We start from the raw sequence: 22,582 nt of genomic DNA, 5'->3' as shown, positions 1-22,582 counted from the left end.
AAGCAGAAAACATTCCAGTCTGGAAGCTCCTTTTTCATCCTCTCCCTTTTGGGAAAAGGCTCTGAAAACTCAGGGTTGTGGCCAACTCTTGAAGGCCAGGGTCATCATCAAACATTTGCTGAGGCTCTAACAAGAACACAGGTCTGTTAACTAGGTCAATATGCACACAGTTGTACTGGGAAGGGAAGAAGTGTTCTGATAGGAAGCCTGTTTCTGGAAAATGCCCGGCCACCAGTTACTTGAGTTGAAAATTTAGGCGGAGGAAAACTCAGAATGTCTTCACGTTGTCCGAGCGAGAGGACATCTCTAAGAAATTAAGACTAAAACTTGGCTTTTGACTTGGGGAACACTCAAAAGAGTCCAAGCTCCTGCGTGCTCAGTGTGTAATGCTCTGTCTTAAGAAAAAAAAGAAAAGAAAACAGAATTTGTTTTTCCAGCTACCGAGCCTTTAAGTTTGTTATAACCAACTGAGAAAAAAATCTTATTTCAACCTCATTCCTAAAATGGGTTAAGCACTGATTATAAATAAAAAAACTTCCTCAAACGAAAAACATTACAACTGTATTTTACCTTTAAATATATTTTGTTGATATTTCATTATCATTTCATTATGGGTAGCAAAAGGTGCCGAGATAAGGATCTGACATGGTTAATTTATTGTGCGCTGTATACAGCAGAAAGGATGTTTTCCCTAAAAAATCATTTTGCTGAAGTCTCTTTCTTGCTCAGATCTAACTAGCTGCCCACATCATTTGATTTCCCACAGCAAGTTATTCTAAGCCCTCGCTGTAGTCTCTGTTTCCTCTCCTCCTCTGAATCTTCCTCTCCATCAGCAGGATTCTCGTGTCTTTCCTTCGCCAATTAACTGTGTGGCTAAGAGCCATTCGCTAGAGTCTTAATGGTCCTTTGTCCTGGCCTTATACGGAGTGGATCAGAGTCAGGGTGAAGGTGTCCTATGACATTTGAAAATAAAGCAGCAAAGAAGCTTGACATTGAGAGTAACCTGCATTGGGCTCTGGTTTTCCCATTACTTAGGAAGGAAAGCTCCTGGTGAGCATGCAGATTCAGAGCTCACATTGTTGCCACATGATCCAAGGAAGAAATGTGTATCTTTCAAGGTCGAAATAAAATTTTTTTCAAGGTTACCATTGCAACCATCTTTTTTCCCTCACGATACTGCATTTATTTCAAATTTTCAAATAACACTAGAGGAAGGCATACAGTTTTTGTGGTTATCCAAAAGCTAGTTTGTTTGTTTGGTTTTTTTTTTTTTTTTTTTTTTGAGTGACTTAAGGATTTTTAAGTCACTTTCCGGCTCTGAAAATCATATGACTGTGAACATGTGCCCTTCCTCAGCTCAAGAAGACATTTAGAGCAAACTCACTTATCTGCTTTATCCAGGCTGTGCTTCCTTCCCTCTACAGCCGTCTGAAATATTCTTCTCTGACATTCTGACAAACCCTGAACCTCCTAGCTTCCCTGCCTGAGGCGAATTATTCCATCTGGACTGGACCAGCACATGCAGCTTGGGAGCCCCCTTATCTTTAAGGTATGGGGCAAAATACAGATGAGAGAACCCACTGTGCAAGAAGTAGTAATAATAGTGGTAAGAACAAAACTAATCATTTTATGACAGTAATAGCAGCTAGCATTTGTTGGACTCCTTTCATGTGCTAAGCATTCTATGTTCATTATCTTACCAACGCTTCACAACAACCTACAAGGTGGGTGTTATTATTAACCCAGTTTTCAGAAGGAGAAACTGAAGCTTCGAGAAGGCTGTAAAACTTGCTTAAGATGGTGACTGGTAGAGCCAGGCTGCAAACCGAGGTTGTTTGACCTCCATGACCCATGCTTTTACACCGTTCATAAATATTTACCGGTGTGTATTCATATTGTTTCCATCTGTGTCTGTGCCATTTTTCTCATGAGACTCCTGGAAGGCAGGTTGTGTATCCCTTCATTCTTTTTTTTTTTTTTTTAAATATAGTAATGAGATCCTGAGGTCTGGGATTAAACCACCTTAATTTTTTGTTTTTTTAAAAATTTTTATTTATTTATTTATTTATGGCTGTGTTGGGTCTTCGTTTCCGTGCGAGGGCTTTCTCCAGTTGTGGCAAGCGGGGGCCATTCTTCATTGCGGTGTGCGGGTCTCTCACTATCGCGGCCTCTCTTGTTGTGGAGCACAGGCTCCAGATGCGCAGGCTCAGTAGTTGTGGCTCACGGGCCTAGTTGCTCCGCGGCATGTGGGATCTTCCCAGACCAGGGCTTGAACCCGTGTCCCCTGCATTGGCAGGCAGATTCTCAACCACTCCACCACCAGGGAAGACCCCTTCATTCTTTTAAACCTTGTCAGAATGCTGTAACAATAAGTGAGCAAATAACTTCTCACTGGCATTACTTCTTAGGGGAAGAGAATTCTCAAGCAAGCTATTACTGAGTTGGTTACCTGAATCAGAATGAATTTTCTCCAATAGCATGGTACATTCCACAGACCTTCAGGTAGCATTGAAGGATTTGAAGGTTTTGTTTAAGTTGTTCCTCGTTGCCATTTCTTGACCCTACTTCTGAGTGCTTGAGCTGCCTGGCAGGGCTTCTGAATATGAAAGATACTGACTGCTCACTTAGAAGTAAGGTTAATGGCTACTAAAGATTTTAGAATCACATCCAACATGATAAGATCAGTATTCTAGAACTGAGTTATTTTGGTACATTAATTTAAACTTGTTTTACTGGCCTTTGGCCTGCTGCCTAATGCCAGTTGAGGCAACAAATTAATTCCCCATAAATAGTGGCTTGTCATGTCTTGTTGCTTAATTCTGGGTTTTATGAAGAACCAAGAATTTATTGATTAAGCAAATTACTGTGCTGCGTCCCCTAAAGCTGCTGGGACAGTGTTTTCCTCTAGCATCTCTAAAACTTTTCATGCAATTAAGTGATCGACAAATGCGTCTTTTTAAAATTTTATTTATTTTTACTGGGGTATAGTTGTTTTACAATGTTGTGTTAGTTTCTACTGTACAGTGAAGTGGAGTTCCCTGTGCTATAGAGCAGGTTCTTACTAGTTATCTATTTTATACATATTAGTGTATATATGTCAATCCCAATCTCCCAGTTCATCCCACCGCTCCCCCCCATTTCCCCCCTTGGTGTCCATACGTTTGTTCTCTATGTCGACTTTAAAAAAATGCACAATGTGAGAGTTGCGAGTTAAGTGTTTGGTTTTTTTTTTTTTTTTGAGTTAAGTTTTATTTGGGGCAAAATGAGGACTGCAGCCCGGGAGACAGCGTCCCGATAGCTCTGAGAAACTACTCCAAAGAGGCATGGGGGAAGGTCAGTATATATGTGATTTTGGTGAAGGGAGAATACATGCAATCAAGCAAATATTTTTTACAGAAGGTTTCTGCTAGTCTTGCGCAGGTTACTCCTAGTCATGAGGAGCAGACGTCACCATGAAGGATTTTAGTGCTTTTCTAGATATGAGGAGATACAAGAATTGGGCTCATAAAATCGGCTCCTGAAAATATCTAACTATCTGAAGACCTGTCCTGCCAGTTTTTCCCAGAGCACAGAGTGCCTTATTTCTGCTCTCCACCTGAACTCCTTTCAGGGGGTGTTGAAAGTCAGCAGCTGCTGCAGCACATGATTTAATCCTTGTAGAGGTAGATGGCAAGTGCCCATGGAAAATGCCAATTTGTAGTTGACATCTACATCTTCAACAAATGTATCTTGATGATGAGACAGATGATGATTCTGTAGTGTTAATTTTGGATGTCTTAAAAATTACACTCTTCAGAGTAGCTCAGTTATTAAGTAATTTTCGGTTGTGTTATGTCAGAGGGAAATAAACAGGAAGATTTTAACAGTGTAAGTTTCTCTGAGATATTAAAAATAAAAGAATGCCACTGGCTGCCCGCTCCTTTCTTTAAATCGATGTGCAACAGGACACTTTGTTTCTTACTAGCTATTGGGGTCAAGAAGAAGCTCTGACTCCTATTAATTCTTCACCTCTCATCTTATTCAGAAATATTTTGACAATTTCTGGTTTTAGTTCTCTCTTTCAATCATCTACCATTTTTAAAAGATGGCTTTCTGCATGTCATCTTAGAAGAAAGTGCCCAAAGGGAGGAAAGGACAAGATACATGTAGGAGTTACCTGGGATTACTTCCTTTCCCTTGCCCCGTGTACTGCTTCACCCCTTGTTCCTTTTCTACTGTCCTGACTTTCTATTACAGGTCTGTTGGATGGCAAGTAAATACACAAGCTCTGGGATCACACTCTCTAGGTTTGAATTCATTGTACGACATTTTAACACCTACTTTAGAAGGTTGACATGAGAATTCATGTAAAGCATCTTGGACAGTGTAAACTCCTAGTGAGTGGTCCCTAGATATTAGTTATGATCATTCTTTCCCTTTGAGGTTCTGGTTTCTTGGCCTACTATCTCTGCCCCTTCCCCTCTATTCTCCATAAGGTAGTCAGATTCATCTTCAAACAGTGCTGTTTTGATCTTATTATTAGCTGGTGGAGAAAAAAGAAAACTTTCAGTGGTTTCTGATGGCTATGAAATAAAATTCAGATTTCTCATTATGGTATTCAAGGTCTTCTATAATCTCACCTCAATCTGTGGCTTTCACTGACACTCCATTCTTCTATTGCTTAGGATGCTTCAAGGTATAGTCATTGAGAAGGACTCTGGTGATTCTGATAAAGGTAGTCTAGAGCAGTGGTCCCCAACCTTTTTGGCACCAGGGGCCAGTTTCGTGGAAGACAAGTTTTCTATGGACTGGTGGCGGGGGCGTGGGGGGGGGTCGTTCAGGTGGTAACGCGAGCGATGGGGAGCGGCAGATGTAGCTTTGCTCACTCGCTGCTCACCTCCTGCTGTGTGGCTTGGTTCCTAACAGGCTGTGGACTGGTACCGGTCCGTGGCCCGGGGGTTGGGTCCCCCTGGTCTAGGGGACATTTTGAAAAATATTACTTTAGTGTTTCTAGCAAGCTATGTCTACTGTATGCAATACATGTTTTTATGTGTAAGTCTTGTTTCTCTAGATTTCAATTGCCTCAAGGACATGAACTTGGTCTTTGTATCTGTGCAGAAGAGAGTTAACATAGCAGACTTGAGACTGCTACTCTTAGAAAGGCCTGTTTACAAGGTTGGCTCTTTGTTGGCATCTAGGAATTTTGTTCTCGAAGTGCTCAGTCAATTAACTGATCAGTGTGGTTCATTGTGCCTAGAGTTTTGTGCAAAAAATACAATTTAAGTTTGAACACCTGCTTCCCTTCTGGGGCTCTGGAACTTTATATGTGCTAGGCAAAGAGTGCCTACATAACCAGCCCCCTGTAGTAACCTCGGGCACCTAGCCTCTAAGGCGTTTCCCTAGGCTGAATCATTGCATCGTGTTGCAACTTCTTCATTGCTGTGGTATGTGTTCTCTGTGTGACCTCTCATGGGAGGGAGAGAGCATAAGGAAGTCTACACCTGGGATCCTTCAGATTCTCCACATATTTCTTCCCCTTATCATCTGGCTGTGTATCCTTACTATAAGGTAAGAAATCTTAGGTGTAAGTACAACTATAGGCTGAATTCTGTGAGTTCTTCTAGTGAATGTTCAAATATAGGGGTGGTCTTGGGTATCCCTGACACAGTATCCCTTTGAAAACAGTTTTTATAGCAAGTGCTCAATAAATCTTTTGTGATTGTTACAAGTTTCCCAAACATTGTAGAGGCTTAAGAAATTTAAACAATTTCTTTTTTTGGTACTATTTTCTATTTATTTTGGCTTTTAAAAATTGTATCATTATATGATCAGACCAACATTTTTAGTGTATGATAGTTACGAGGTATCCTTCTTTCACTGCTCATAAAGAATGGTTCTGGTTTTGCTTATTCTTTTTCTTTCCTTCTCTAGATTTCAAGCAAGGTTCGATATTGCCAGACCAGTTCTTTTGGGCTTTTGTGATGCAGAATCAAGGGAAAAGGTAGAGGGAGAGAAGGAGTGAGGTTTGAAGACTGGTTCTGGGAGGGCAGTTTTGGTGGGAGGATCTGAAGGCGAAAGGTAAATGAAAGAGTTTGTGTGATATGAGGTAACCATATGAAAAAAAAAGGAAGTTTTATGGATTGTTTCTGTGGACTGAGTCCCTTTCCCAGTATTTGAGAAATACAAAAAGAGAATTTGTTGTTTTGAAATGACTTATTGGTTGCTGAGTTGTTTTTCATTGATTAATGACTCATCCTAAGACCAAATCACATTCATAGTTCCGGTCTTAAGTTTTGCATTGATTTTACTTGAGGATAGGAACCGTACCATTTGTAGTTCTAAATTTAGCATGTGTAAATCCTTAAAAAGTTTTTGATGATATTGGCTGATTGCTTCATACACAAGCATTTATTGAATGCCTTTGACATGCCAGGCACCAGGTTGGGGGGATACAGAGAGGAGAGGAAAGAACACATTGCCCACATCAGAGAGGGGGGATGCAAGGCATTCCCATGTAGTAAATACTAGTGGTAGAACGTGGGAGCCCAGAGGACAGCATCTCTTATGCCCACCAGGGCATTTTTTCTGACTAGGCTCCACGATGCACAAGGAAAAGAAAACCTGGTCCTTACCTCTAAGTACCAACTAGAAGAGTTTGGAGAAAAGGTACATGGCATGTGTGTTTGGGGGTGTAAGTCTCTAAGAGAAGGGCACCCGGCTGTCTTTCTGAAACCTCTGTAAGGTGCCTTTGTCGTAGAATTTTCTAAGGTCTAAGGTTTATACCTGAGCCTTTCAGGCCAGAAACTTGATTTGTTGGGTTCACTGAGCGGGTATCTGCTTCTTAGGTGAGGACTCATATTAATCAGCTCATGAGACTGATGTGTCAATGAGAATGACATACTAATTTGCAATGAAAAAGACAAGAGTCCCAGAAACCAAAATACTCATCAGCTTGACCACCGTATTCTATTCCAAGAGACAGACCTGATAGCAAACCAGTCAGTAACCAGGCTGGATGAGCACAGAATCAGAGCTAGAGGAGTCCATTAAATGACTTCTATATTTTGTGCTTGGGGTAAAGTGGGAATTCACCTCTATCTTAGAACAGCCTTGGCCAAGAGAGGTAAACTCAACATCTGCTGGTCAAGACTCCTTTTCACCTGAAGAGAGCTTGGGCTAGCACTGTCTGCATTTGCCTCTGTGGCCTCATTCTCCTACAGTTACATGAATGATAACCAGTCTTTGTGTTGAGTCACTTTTTAAAAAGTTGTGAGTTAGAATCATAAATTCGTAGACCGCCTACGAGTTTGCCTTTTTTACTTATCAACACTTACCTCACGGAATAAATGACTTTCCCAAGGTCACATACCTAGTTAGTGGTAGAATTGGCATAATTTTGCAATTCATATGATTTTTCATGTATCTTATTATTTTATTTATATTATGTGCCGATCTTTCTGATAGAAAATATGTGTTTATTGAGTGCAGGCTTTTGTGTCTTTATTTTTGTACCCCGAGTGCCTAGCATATTGCCTAGGGATGAAAAAAGATTTGTTGGATAAAAGATTAGATGATAATAATAAGAAAGAAAGAACTTAGGCTTCTTCTTGGGTCCTCATGAGGTTTCTCCCACTACGTCACATACAAAAAAATCAAAGAGCGTATTCATTATTTATTCAGCACGTGTTATGCTTGAGGCAATCTGCTAGGTGCTGTATTGAATGAAGACAACAAAGACAAATACTGTCCTAAAGATAGAGACCGTAAGATTAAAACTACTAATGACTGGAATGCAAGATAGAATTAAAGTGCCCTAAAGGAGACACAAATGCATGACTAAAGCAAGTCAGAGAACCGAACTATCATACATTGTGGGAGAATGAGAGGAAGCTTCATGGAGGAGGTGACTTGACCTGAATCCTGGAGGAGCATCTGAATTTCAGAAGCAAAAATGAGCCGATGGATTGGGAGGGCAAAGGGAACAATAGGAAACAGGAAGGGGACTCGTTTTTGAAGACCTGTAAGAAGTCTCTCTTAGGTGTGGTGCGTGAGGTGAAGTGTATGGATGTGGAGGGGAGTGAAGCAAATCAGGATAGGAAGTTGGCTAAGTTCCTAAGTAGCTTTGCCTGTTCAGGCTCAGGGGCCTGCACTTGCCTTATTAACCTTCATGGTTTTCAAATATGGGAGTGACAACAGAGGTTGTTTGGCAGCAGCAGGCGGGCTGCTTTTGAGGGGAAGGAGGATGAGACAGTAAGATAAGTTGGGAGGTGACTGCAATAGCTCAGGAATCACATAGGGAGCAAGTAAACCATGGGGTGGCTGCAGAGATGAAAAGGAAGGGGTAGTGTGTCGGCCTACGTGAATGACACGACACGGGAAGTGCAACAGCAGGAAGAGCCAAAGGTGGAGATGCCATTAATAGCATGTGTTTCATACTTGTCACAACTTATTAACATTCTCTACACAAACACTCATCTCCTCGTTAGTCTGCGAGCTCCTAGAGGACGGGGTCCGTGTAATCTGCATCTACCGACATGAACACAGCAGATGCTTGGTAAATGTTTGTTGTGTAAGTGACTGGGACTTAGGAGACTTGGGTTAGTAATGACAGCTGGGGTGTTGGTAGAAATAACATTCTTTGGGGACACTCTGGAATTTGGGGATGTTTATTTTTCGGATGCAATTTCTAGAAACAGATGGTAGAAAGAAGTGAAGAATTACAAGCCGATATATAAGTGAGGGCAAGATAAAAAAGAGTAAAGAGATGGTATACTGAGTATAGAGAAAATATAGTAACTGCTTCTTTCAAGGTATCAGGTGAGATTGGAGGGAAAATGCAGCACAGCATCCATCAGGGGAGACTGGACAGATGGGAAGGACTGGGGTGGACTTGTGGGTTGTGTCAGCCAGTGAAAGCTGCAGGGAAGGGGACGTGGCCTTGATGGGAGGTGGTAGAGCCAGGAGTTGAGTCTACAGGCTCTGGGGTCAGACTGCTTGAGTGCAAACGCTGGCTCTTCTACTGATTCATTGTGTGGTTTCAGTGACTTCACTTTCTCTTGCCTCAATTTCCTCTTCTGCAAAATGAGGATAATGGTCATACCTGCATAAACACATGTGTGGCGCTCAGAACAGAGCCCGGGATGTAGAAAGCACTCCCTAAGCACTAGTTACTCTTCTTATTGGAACCCACTGTGACCACTTTGTATGTATTGTCCCACTTAGTCCCTTAATAACTATGTAGGTGGGTGTAATTATCTTCATTCCACAAATGAGGAAACTGAGGGGCGGAGAGGTTTCATAATTTGCTCAGATTCACACAGCCAGGTAGTGGTAAAGCTCACCTAAGAGAGATTCTTACCCAATCCATCTGGCACCCAGGCTCAGGCCCTCTCTGCTATAACACACTAAGCGAGATAGCTATGGTGAGACCACTTGTGAGTAATTTAGATTTGATCAGTAGGTATTAGGGAGCTGTGGCAGACCTTGGGGCCAGGGAGTAATGTGAGGGGACTGTCTGCTGGAAAGATTCATCTGGCAGTCTTGTGAAAGAGGGGAGGCAAGAAGGCTGGAGTGCTTAGGATTCAGACCAGAGATGGCTGAGGAAATGACCGGGTGTGGCAAACCAGAGTCGAGCTGTGACAGGAGAACTAGCTGAATTTGTGTCTGATGTAAATGAGATGGAACTGATGGTCTGTGATGGAAACTGACTAAAGGGGCAGGTGCAGGGGTGGGGCTTGGAGTTTCAACTTGCAAGTTTCAAACTTGGCCTCTAAGAAAATACTGATAACCATGAAACATAATGAGGAAGTTGGGAGGGGAGCCATTTTAGTAACTGCCCCCTTGAGAAGTAGCTACAGAAAAGTGACTGTAGAAGCAGCAGCTCAGAGAATAGTGTCTGAGCATCAAAGTGGGACACTTCATTATTTTTAGTGGCAGTTTGGTTCTGATGGGGACACCCTTGATCGTCTCCACTGTCAATCCCGCTCTGCTTCCCTCCATTTAGGAAGAAAGCTGATGGAGCATTCCTTTTTACCCTGGAGTAGGATATTTTCTGTACATAATTGGCATGTGACCTCCTTTTAGAAAGGAGGTTTACACCTCATGGTAGTTCTCATCCACAGCAAGTGCAGTGATTTGCATTTGAGGAATTAGGAAAATCAGTTCTGTTGACTTCCTGTTTTCTATTTCAGGCCTCTGAGCAGAACTTCCCATTTGAATGGGGCCCAGCAGAAAACACAAAGCTGGAATTTTCTCCCGAAGGTGATCTACCAAAGGGATAAAGTAAGTTCATGGCCTGAGGTGTTTGCCTCACCCCACTCTTGACGTTTGTCCTTCAGCTGCTCTTGTCTTTCTACTACAGGGAATGAAATGAGGAAAGCTTCTGGCCTTTTCCTGCAGGTCAGTCCCAAAGCTTTAGTGCACTCAGGGGTTAAAAAACATGCTGCTCAGACTGAGCTCTTGACCAGATTTGGCGATTACAGTAGCTTCTCCCTTCAACAGTGCCTAAGAATATTATATTTTGGATTATCTTGTTCAGGTTTCCTGTCTGAACACTTTGTTTTACCTGCTAGTGCAAAAGGGTGAGGGAAGCTGAATTTTTCAGTTTTTCCTCCCCTCCTCTCTCCTCTTTTCCTCTTTCTCTGTTTATAATTCAAAATTATGTTCACTTTTATTATCTTATTTCTTCCTTCAGAGCACTCTGTGGGGTGGCTATTATAATCCCCATTTTACAGAGGGTAAGACTGAGGCTTCAGTGAACTGTAGTGACCTGGCCAAAGTCTCTCAGTTAATAACAATTCTGGGCCTGAATCCTCAGTCTTTTGTCTTCAGGTATCTCGTGATTTCTTCTCCCCGAAACCACATTGCTTTTCTGGTGGTGGTTGTGGTCTGCAGGATGCTGACAGAAAGGAGAGGAAATGGTGGCTGGCCTGAACAGATCTCATCTACTATAAGATCATGGACCCTGATTAATAAAACAGAAAATGTTAACTAAAGATATGGCCATGCAATTCTTCAAGCATATAGGACTTTAGGTCTCCTTCTGTGTTACAGACTTTAGGATGACGTGACCAAGGGCGTCGTTCACCGCATGCGAGGAGAGTAAATAAAAGAGTCAGGTGCGGGCCTAGTGGTGGTCCACACCTTGTACTCAGATGATGAGGGTTTTTCTGTTGGTTGTTGGGCTGAGGGTGGTATAATAAGACACTTTGATTTTCCTTGTTCCCCAAATCTTGGCAAAGCAGATGGAGGCTGGGGAACCAGTTGTGAGTTGGGGTCGATGGTGAGTGTCTGGACTTGAACAATGCGTCAAGTCCCGGATGTAGGAAAAAGGGATAGGAAATGGCGGCTGCCCGGAAGCTGGCGAGGTTGCTGTGCTCCTTAGGAAGGGATGAGGATTAGGACAGGGCAGCGAGCGAGGCCGGAGGAAGCCCTGGCCACCTGCTCTGCCAGGGCTCCAGGAAGAGGCTCCTTTGATTTCGCAGGAGTCCGCAGGGCTAGTCACGTGACCAGGTCGTCCCGCTAGGTGGTAAACTCCGAGGGACCTTCTGCACCAGGGCTGGCAGATGCCTTCCTGACCCCGACCGTGAGCAGCAGCCAAGCCAGGCAGTGCCCCCTCTGCCCGAGTCCAGCCCCTCCCTCCCCTGCCCCGAAGCAGAAGTGGCTGGGAGGGCTGTGGTCTGGGCCCTGGCCGGGGCCCACGGCCCACAGTGCTGCGAGAGCCCGACCATTCTCTTTCTGGACTGACAGATGGCAGGGAATGAAGGAGGGAAGTCACGCGTCGTGGCAAGCAGGGACTGGCAAACGTGGGCCCATGAGAGAGGAGGGTTTGGAGATTTGGGAAGGAATCTCGGAAGTCTCAGTCCTTGAAAACACACTCGGGCTGGAATGTGGTCCAGGTGTGGGGCTAATATTCCGTGTAACTGGCTGATGGAAATGGGCTGGGATGAGGGGGCCTGGGGGTAGAGGATAAAGGAGGTGCTAAAGAGCCCAGTTTTGCAATTGACCAGAGGCTGTCTGGTCGCAGGCCACAGGCCTCCGGAGAGGGCGCGTCTCTCTGCGCATTGTACAAAAACAGCCGTGCCATCTGCTCTTAAAAAGCCTGTGACGGAGTTTCTGTCAGCTGAATTATATTTTGAAGGCGCGAGGGACTATCCTCACTTAAAAGAACCTCATGAGAATGACTTTCAAAAAGCAAAGAGTCGTTTTGAGGAGTAGACACTCAACACTTGGTTTGAGCCCCTGGATTTTTATGCCTTTGCTCAAAGTAGGAGTCAGCGTTTTGCCCTTTCACGGGGAGGGGAAAATTGTTCTCTTACATCCATAGAATGCAAAGTTCTTAACGGAGTATAGTAATTAATTATTTCCCAGCTACCTTTACTTCTGCTATACTGAAAGCTGGGGGAAACCATTTCATTAAACAGAATTTAAGCAACATGAAAAAGTTACTTTCTTTGTGCTTTTTCCAGGAAAGGCCTTCTCCAACAGCCCTTTTCCAGACAGTTACCAAAGGACAGTCCTTGCCAACAGAGACACTCGGTGTCTAAGTCTGGCTTTTGGAAAATGAGTGTGTATTTTTATTTATTTATTTGTTTTTCCTAAACAGGACACTGTGAGTTCAGTCATGTACACTATGAAAATAATTGGTGTGTGTTAGTACTCCTTGTTCCAGATTTCATGCTTGTTGAAAGGTGACTGGATTCAAACCAGCAGATTTAAAGGTCAGCTGGTTGTTCTTAAACAGTGCAGAACTTTAACTCTTTTGTTGTCATGGATTTTAACCAAATGGCCATTTTAGGAAGGAGGAGAGACTGCATACTGTGTTCTGACATTTTGTCCTTAAATTTTTTAAAGTTCTCAGGGCTTTCTTGAGGATGAAAAGGGTCTGAGAAACGACTTCTCAACTGGCATTTGGAAATGGGTGGGAGGAGAGACTTAGTTCTTTTTAAACTACTAAATTTAGATCAGGGCTGTACCGGGAGAGTGGACATCACATAAGCAATATCTAAATGTCAGGCTGAAAGGTCTCTCTCTGTCTTTTTCAATAGGTACTTCAAATTTGCAGGTAAGAGCCTGTGATAGACTCTGTCTCTTATCTTCCCACCTTTTGAGTGATTTCTCTCTTTTTTTTTTTTTTTTTAAGTTCCTTGAAAAGTTTGGTGGAGAAACCACAATCTAATCATCAATATTTAACCCAGCTGTTTGATGATGTTAGTTCCATTTCTGAAGTGGGTATTTCACTGGGCTTTGGGATTTTGATGACCTTTTTCCTCAGTGATTTTGGTTGCATGGGTTAAATGGTTTATTTTGTTGATCTTCAAAATACCTTCTGCCTACCAGTCTTTTTTCTGGGTTTCCCAAAATTAGGTAGGGGACTGACCTGTCTCTAATCAGTAGGATGAATTGTAGTCAGCTGATGCTAAGGCTTCTTGTTTTTTTGGATTAGTGTCCTGGTGAATCCCTAGAAACTGTTCAACATTTCATTATGAGGACCCCAGTTAGGAAGCTATAAAAGCAGTATCTTTCTTAAAGGAAAAAAAAAAAAAAAACCTCTCTGAGATTGACATTGGACACTTCCACATATGCCACACAGAAGTTGACAGGCAAAGGCAGCTGGAGTCCAAGCGTCTATCTACCTAGACTGCGTATGAACTCGTAGAACTAACAAAAGGCAAACTAAAGTTACCCTGAAAAATCACAGAGTCCCACTTTGTCTCAATATTCTGTTTCTTCTTGGTTACTTCCAAGTTCACTCTTAGTTCTATTCTTTCTATGTTCTCCACAACTTTATAGCTGTGAGACCATGTGCTAGTTGCTTAAAAACTCTGTGCCCCATTTACCTCACCTGCAAAATGGGGAAAACATTACCTACTCAGTGTTACTGTGAAAATTTAATGAGTTAATTCATGTAAGATGCTTGGAACAATGCCTGGCATAAAACAATGCTCAACAAATACTCTCAAATACTCTCATTATCATCATCATTTTTTTGCTGTAATTCTTATCTCTTTCACCAATTGCTGTGCCATGTGGAGATGTTTCCTCTGGTTGACAATTCTTTTGGTTGAGGTAGTACAAGCCTAGGAGTTCAGGTTAAAGCTGCTCTCCGTTTCATGTCTTAACACCCCAATCTTTTTTGCTTAAACCCCAGCTGAGGTTGGCTGGGAGACATCCTATGGGAGATGATGGTCCTAAACCAGAGAGCTGGGGGAACAAATTGCTAGGGTGAATCTTGAGGGAAAAGATGGAGAGCCAGACATGGTGACAGTTCAGCCACTGAGGGAGAGTCTGGGAGACCAAAGCAAGTAAAAAGCAAAAGTACAGCTTGGGGGTGCTTTCAGAAAGGGACCAGGATATTGTAAAGCAGCTATACCCCAATAAAAAAATAAATAAAAATAAAATAAAATAAAATGGTTAATTCTAGGAAAGAACAATGGAATAGGGGAGAAGGAGATAATGTTTGTTTTTTTAGTTTGTGCATGTTTGTAATATCAGAATTCGTTAAAAGAGGACATGTATTTGTTGTATAATTAAAACACTAATCACTAAGAAAAGTGTAAAAAAAAAAAAAAAGAAAGAAAGAAAAGAAAAGAAAGGGACCAGGAGATGGGAGCCAGGAGGAGGCCCAGAGAAATGCCTTCTCAGACAGCTGTCCTTTATCTTCACTCACTGCCTCTGCAGCACCTTGTGCCCCTTCCAATAAGTTCCCTGAGCCACTGATATCCTCCGGGGGCTAACGCTCAGTGTTCTTGAGCATCCTCTTTCAAAGGCTCCGGCTGGGCTCCGGCTACCTGCATTTCACTGTTGTTCTCATATTCTTCCCTAATTAACTCATCCATAACCTCCAGTTTTCACCATTAACTTTCATTCAATTCTATTCTATCACATAGGTAGCAATCCCAAATCTAAGGTTTACGTCTGAGCTAAAGCGAAAATGACACAGCCGCAAAATACCTGCCACAGTAAGTACCAGGCGTTATAACATGTAATGACACTTAGAATTCTGTTGGAAAATAGTTCCCAGAGCATGGTTTTTCAAATATTTTTGACTGCAATCAACAAGAATAAACAGATTTTACATCACAGGCTCTATATACACATACATATATTTGTGTGTGTGGATATGTGTGTGTGTATAACTTAAGCAAAAGTAAAAATCTTGAAATGATGCTTAATCTTACCGTGCAAGATTCACGTTGATGATTTCTATCTGATTGAAAATATGGCTGTTTGTAACCCACTAAACACATAGCCTGCAATTTGGGAAAATTGATCTGGAGTACCACCCAGCAGTTGCCTTTTGAGCTCTTATATGTTATCCACATATCATACATGAAAGAGGATTGTGGCCATCTGTTACATTTTCAGGGATTTTCTTCTTATCTTAAACAAACAAAAAGGGAAATGCAGGTCAAGAACTGTCATGTTATCTGCAAAACATAATTCCTCCTTTCCCTTATACTCTTTCCTAATAACTATTCTCCCTTAATTCCCCCGAAATTTAGGAAACATTTATGAGAGAAATTAAGGAAGATCTAAATAAATGGAGGACTATCCTGTGCTCATGGATGGAAAGATTTTACATAGATATCTATATGTCATAATGATGTCAGTTCTTCCATAAAGAGGTCAATAATATCACAATCAAAATGCCAGCAGTCTTTATTTTCTTAATGGAGGTTCACATTCTTATTTAAAATTTTATATGGAAATAAAGTTAGCTAAGTTAGCTAAGAATAGTCAATAGAGCTCTAAAGAAAAAGAACAAAGAGTAAGACTTACTCTCAGATATTAATACTTATAAAGCACAGTAATTAAGACAGTGCAATATTGATACAAAGAAAAATTACCCTCAATAGCAGTTTTGTACATCTTTTGTTAGATGTATTTCTGTGTATTTGGTATTTTTGATGCTGTTGCAAGTTATATTATTTTGTAAATTTCAATCTCTGTTGCTCATATCAGAAAAACAATTGATTTTTCTATCCAGAACTTGTTAACCTTCCTGATTAATTCAAATACTTTATAGATTCTTTTGAATAACACAATCATGTGGTCTAAAAGTATTGATATTTTTACTTACTCTTTTCTAATTCTATGCCTTTTTTTGGTCTTATTACCCTGGCTAGGCTTTCCAGTACAGTGTCAAATAGAAGTGGGGATAGCAAATATCTTTTTCTTTTTACTGATCTCAGAGGAAAAGTTTTGAACATTTCAGTGTTAAAAGTGATGTTTGGTGTGGTGTTTTAAAATTTGTTTTTGTAAATATTCTTTATTAGATTAATAGATGTTAAATTTTATCAAATGCTTTTTCTCAGTCTATTAAGATGATAGAGATTTCTCTTTCATTCTATTAGTCTGGTTAACTACACTGAACTGATATTTTAAAATGTTAAACCAACCTTGTGTTCTTGGAGTAAGCTGAAGTCAGCTATGGTGTGCCACATTATTACTGGATTCAGTTTATTAATATTTTATTTAAGATTTTTACATTTATTATATGAGAGACTCTGACCTGAACTTTCTTTTCTTTTAATAACTTTGTCAGGTTTTGGTATTAAGGTTATGCTGGCCTCATAATATGAGTTGAGGAGTAGATATTTGTTATTTGTCTCTTTTCTTATCTTATTTCCTTTTTAATCCATCTTATCAGGAGGTTATCAAATTTCTTTTTACCATCTTACCAGTCTTCTCAAGTAACAATCTGTTGGCTTGGTTGATATTCTCTGTTGTATTAAAATTTTTCCCATTAATTTTATTCTTTTATCATTTCCTTCCTTTTCTTTTGGTTTAATTTGCTATTCTTGTATATCTTCTTGACATAGAACCAAGATAATTGATTTTTTTAAGCTTTTTTTCCCCTCACCTAATATCTACATATAAATATTCCTCAAATATCAAGTTTAACTATTTAATGAATTTTCCTTTGTAGGATTTTCATTTTTATTTAATTCAAAATATTTTTGAATGTCCACTGAAGTTTTCTTTGACCTATGTGTTCTTTATAAGTATATTACTTAATTTCCAAATATATGGGGATTTTCTAGTTATCTTTTTGTTATTGACTTCTGCTTTAGTCACTTAAAAAAGAATACAGTAGTTTCTTGGTATCCGTGGGGAGATTGGTTCCAGGACCCCCAACAGATAACAAAATCTGTGGATGCTCAGGTCCCTTAGGTAAAGTGGCATAGTACACAGAAGGCCCTCCATACCTGCCATTTGCAGAGCCAGCTGTGTATATTCTGCTGTTATAAGGGTTGTGTTCTATATAAGTTAATTAAATAAAGTTTTTGAATCATGCTTTTCATATTTTCTCTGTAATTGCTAATTATTTTTCTGTTTATTACATCTGTTACAAGAAGGGTATGTGAAAATGTCTCATCATGATTTGTGGATTTACCATTTTTTCTTTTAATTCTGCCGATTTTTACATTAAATATCTTGAAGCTATTAATCACATGTAGAACTGTTACATCTTCTTTGCAAATTGAACTCTATCATTATGAAAAATTCCTTTCTCTCAGCTAAGTCTTATTCTCTTAAAATCTATCTTGTCTGATATGAATATGGCTACCTCAGCTTTGTTTTGGGATAGTTTTTGCATAGTGACTTTTCCTCATTTTCCACCTTCAATCTTTCCAATATTCTTAAATTTAAGGAATCTCTTATAAACACATACAGTTTTTGTTTAATCCAGTCTAGCAATTTTGTCTTTTAATTGACATATTTAATCTGTTTATGTTTCATGTAATTATTGATACAGTTGGGTTTAAATCTATCATCTTAATACTTGCCCCCCATTTGTGCCATCTTTCTGTCCCCCTTTTACTTTCTTTTTGTTTGAAGTTTTAAAAAATTAGTATTTTTATCCACCTTTCCTCATCTGTTGGCTTGCTAGTTATACATCCCTTTCTATACTTTTGGTGGTTAACAAAAATTATCACGTGCATCACTTACTTATTGAAGCCTAAGATAAACGAATACTTTTGCCATTTCCTGGACAATTCACAGAAATTAAGATACTCTAATTTCAGTCCCCTGCTCCTAACTTACAGTGTGCTCTTGTTTAAGTGTTCTAATTTCGTATCTATATTTAAACTTCTCAGGACATTATTATGGAATAAATTATTATTGAATACATTAGGTATGCATTTAGATTTACCCACATATAACCCCTTTTCTGGGCTCTTCATTTTTTTTCTCTCAATCCTTCATTTGTGAACACTTCCTTTCTCCCTGAAGAGTACCTGTAATGTTTCACTGAGAACATGCCTGCTGCTGAGGAATCTGTTGGTTTTTGTTTTTCAGAGTCTATCTTTACTTAGCCTTTGTTTCTGAAAGATATTTTTACTGGGTATAGAATTTTAGGCCGACGGTTATTTTTTTCCAGCATTTTGAAGATATCCCACTGCTTTCTGCTTTCATTGTCATCCAGATCTTATCTGGATAGGTAGAAATAATACTAGGCATGCAAACTTTAAACCCAAAGACTAAATAAAAATGCATCTATGAATTCATAGCTCTATTTTTTATGGAATTTTGCAAAAGTGCATATGCATATGTCTTGCTCAAATCACTTTCACAGTCACAGAGTAGCTCATTTTGTAAGAAACACCCATAATACTATTCCATATCCTTTTCTTTTTAAAAAAGTTTTATTTATTTATTTTTAACATCTTTATTGGAGTAAAATTGCTTTACAATGTTGTGTTAGTTTCTGCTGTATAACAAAGTGAATCAGCTCTACATATACATATATCCCCATATCCCCTCCCTCTTGCGTCTCCCTCCCACCCTCCCTATCCCACTCCTCTAGGTGGTCACAAAGCACGGAGCTGATCTCTTTGTGCTATGCAGCTGCTTCCCACTAGCTATCTGATTTACATTTGGTAGTGTATATATGTCCATGCCACTCTCTCACTTCGTCCCAGCTTACCCTTCCCCCTCCCTGTCATATCCTTTTTATTTATGATGTCAGTCCACATGGGTCTGCCTTGAATTAGCATTCCTGATCATTTACAATTTTATTTTACATGGCTGTTGGTTAGCTGTGTCTCACTGAATATTTTCATTTTTGGATATCACTTGTTGGAAAAATAGCTAAATGTGACGCCTCCTTACTGAGCATATTGTGTCTATGATTGTGTATTTACTTATGACATTTCTTCACCTCGAAAAGTATTTTGGCTACAATATTAACTTCTTTTGGCATTAATATTGTGCTTGAACAATGAACTAAACTCTTACTTTCAAAATATTTTTTCCTATACTAAAATCCACTACAATATAATGTAGCACTTAAGAATATGAGTTTTACAGTAGCAAAGATCAATAAAACTAAAAGCTGGTTCTTTGAGAAGATAAACAAAATTGATAAACCATTAGCCAGACTCATCAAGAAAAAGAGGGAGAGGACTCAAATCAATAAAATTAGAAATGAAAAAGGAGAAGTTACAACAGACACCACAGAAATACAAAGCATCCTGAGAGACTACTACAAGGAACTCTATGCCAATAAAATGGACGACCTGGAAGAAATGGACAAATTCTCAGAAAGGTATAACCTTCCAAGACTGAACCAGGAGGAAATAGAAAATATGAACAGACCAGTCACAAGCACTGAAATTGAAACTGTGATTAAAAATCTTCCAACAAACAAAAGTCCAGGACCAGATGGCTTCACAGGTGAATTCTATCAAACATGTAGAGAAGAGCTAACACCCATCCTTCTCAAACTCTTCCAGAAAATTTCAGAGGAAGGAACACTCCCAAACTCATTCTCTGAGGCCACCATCGCCCTGATACCAAAACCAGACAAAGATACTACAAAAAAAGAAAATTACAGACCAATATCACTGATGAATATAGATGCAAAAATCCTCAACAAAATACTAGCAAATAGAATCCAACAACACATTAAAAGGATCATACACCATGATCAAGTGGGATTTATCCCAGGGATGCAAGGATTCTTCAATATACGCAAATCAATCAAGGTGATACACCATATTAACAAACTGAAGAATAAAAACCATATGATCATCTCAGCAGATGCAGAAAAAGCTTCTGACAAAATTCAACAGCAATTTACGATAAAATCTCTCCAGAAAGTGGGCATAGAGGGAACCTACCTCAACATAATAAAGGCCATATACAACAAACCCACAGCAAACATCACTCTCAATGGTGAAAAACTGAAAGCATTTCCTCTAAGATCAGGAACAAGACAAGGATGTCCACTCTCACCGCTATTATTCAACACAGTTTTGGAAGTCCTAGTCATGGCAATCAGAGAAGAAAAAGAAATAAAAGGAATACAAATTGGAAAAGAAGAAGTAAAACCGTCACTGTTTGCAGATATGATACTATACATAGAGAATCCTAAAGATGCCACCAGAAAACTATTAGAGCTAATCAATGAATTTAGTAAAGTTGCAGGATACAAAATTAATGCACAGAAATCTCTTGCATTCCTATACACTAATGATGAAAAATCTGAAAGAGAAATTAAGGAAACACTCCCATTTACCACTGCAACAAAAAGAATAAAATACCTAGGAATAAACCTACCCAGGGAGACAAAAGACCTGTATGAAGAAAACTATAAGACAATGATGAAAGAAATTAAAGATGATACCAACAGATGGAGAGATATACCATGTTCTTGGATTGGAAGAATCAATATTGTGAAAATGACTATATTACCCAAAGCAATCTACAGATTCAATGCAATCCCTATCAAATTACCAATGACATTTTTTACAGAACTAGAACAAAAAATCTTAAAATTTGTATGGAGACACAAAAGACCCCGAATAGCTAAAGCAGTCTTGAGGGAAAAAAACGGAGCTGGAGGAATCAGACTCCCTGACTTCAGACTATACTACAAAGCTACAGTAATCAAGACAATATGGTACTGGCACAAAAACAGAAACATAGATCAATGGAACAAGATAGAAAGCCCAGAGATAAACCCATGCATCTATGGTCAACTAATCTATGACAAAGGAGGCAAGGATATACGATGGAGAAAAGACAGTCTCTTCAATAAGTGGTGCTGGGAAAACTGGACAGCTACATGTAAAAGAATGAAATTAGAAGACTCCCTAACACCATACACAAAAATAAACTCAAAATGGATTCGAGACCTAAATGTAAGACTGGACACTATAAAACTCTTAGAGGAAAACATAAGAAGAACACTCTTTGACATCAGTCACAGCAAGATCTTTTTTGATCCACCTCCTAGAGTAATGGGAATAAAAACAAAAATAAACAAATGGGACCTAATGAAACTTCAAAGCTTTTGCACAGCAAAGGAAACCATAAACAAGACGAAAGGACAACCCTCAGAATGGGAGAAAATATTTTCAAACGAATCAATGGACAAAGGATTAATCTCCAAAATATATAAACAGCTCATGCAGCTCAATATTAAAAAAACATCCAGAAATGGGCAGAAGACCTAAATAGACATTTCTCCAAAGAAGATATACAGATTGACAACAAACACATGAAAGGATGCTCAACATCACTAATTATTAGAGAAATGTAAATCAAAACTACAGTGAGGTATCACCTCATACCACTTAGAATGGGCATCATCAGAAAATATACAAACAACAAATGTTGGAGAGGGTGTGGAGAAGAGGGAACCCTCTTGCACTGTTGGTGGGAATGTAAATTGATACATCCACTATGGAGAACAGTCTGGAGTTTCCTTAAAAAACTAAAAATAGAATTACCATATGTTCCAGCAATCCCACTACTGGGCATATACCCAGAGAAAACCATAATTCAAAAAGACACATGCACCCCAATGTTCATTGCAGCACTATTTACAATAGCCAGGTCCTGGAAGCAACCTAAATGCCCATCGCCAGACAAATGGATAAAGCAGAAGTCATACATATATACAATGGAATATTACTCAGCCATAAAAAGGAACGAAATTGAGTCATTTGTAGAGACGTAGATGGACCTAGAGATTGTCATACAGAGTGAAGTAAGTCAGGAAGAGAAAAACAAATATCATATACTAACACATATATGTGGAATCTAGAAAAATGGTACAGATGAACCAGTTTTCAAGGCAGAAATAGAGGCACAGATGTAGAGAACAAATGTATGGACACCAAGGGGGGAAAGTGGTGGGGGCTGGGGGTGGTGGTGGGATGAATTGGGCGATTAGGATTGACGTATACACTGATGTGTATAAAATGGATAACTAATAAGAACCTGCTGTATAAAAAAAATTTTTAAAAATTCAAAAAAAAGTGAAGTGAGAAATGAGTTAGTATCATGATTTATGTGGCATTCATTATTGTTATTATTATTAATTCTTTACCTTATATAGTATAATATTGCTGCTATCTTTGTTCATAGAACAGTATATGGTATTGGCAGATGATATCTGGTAGGAGAATGGTGCCTTATGAAATAAATAACTTAAAATAACTTACTGCTTTCTTTTTTGGAGTTTATGAAGATACATACTTGGTGAACATGTAAGTCAATGGCATTTCATAAATTCTGTATTCTTATAACACATGTGATGGTTAATTTTGTGCGCCAACTTTACTGGACTGCAGGGTGCCCAGATATT

The 22,582-nt window shown here is 39.6% G+C and overlaps 1 protein-coding gene and 1 long non-coding RNA gene across 2 annotated transcripts in view; one reads left to right on the top strand and one right to left on the bottom strand.

The window, feature by feature from the left end:
- DEPDC1B (DEP domain containing 1B) overlaps positions 1-22,582 on the top strand; it is a 278,101-nt gene that overhangs the window by 161,132 nt on the left and 94,387 nt on the right. Inside the window, exon 14 of the mRNA XM_082382374.1 lies at positions 10,170-10,260. The gene's annotated coding sequence lies outside the window, so the exon portion shown is untranslated. The remainder of the gene's footprint in view (positions 1-10,169; positions 10,261-22,582) is intronic.
- The window catches only part of LOC309624413, a 52,512-nt gene that overhangs the window by 10,982 nt on the left and 18,948 nt on the right, over positions 1-22,582 (bottom strand). The window lies entirely within an intron of this gene.

The sequence above is a fragment of the Balaenoptera borealis genome (genome assembly GCF_965194805.1).
Source record: "Balaenoptera borealis genome assembly, chromosome: 2".
In the NCBI taxonomy this organism is placed as follows: Eukaryota; Metazoa; Chordata; class Mammalia; order Artiodactyla; family Balaenopteridae; genus Balaenoptera; species Balaenoptera borealis.
The sequence above is the reverse complement of the archived record's forward strand: the minus strand, read 5'-3'. Positions and strand labels throughout refer to the sequence as shown.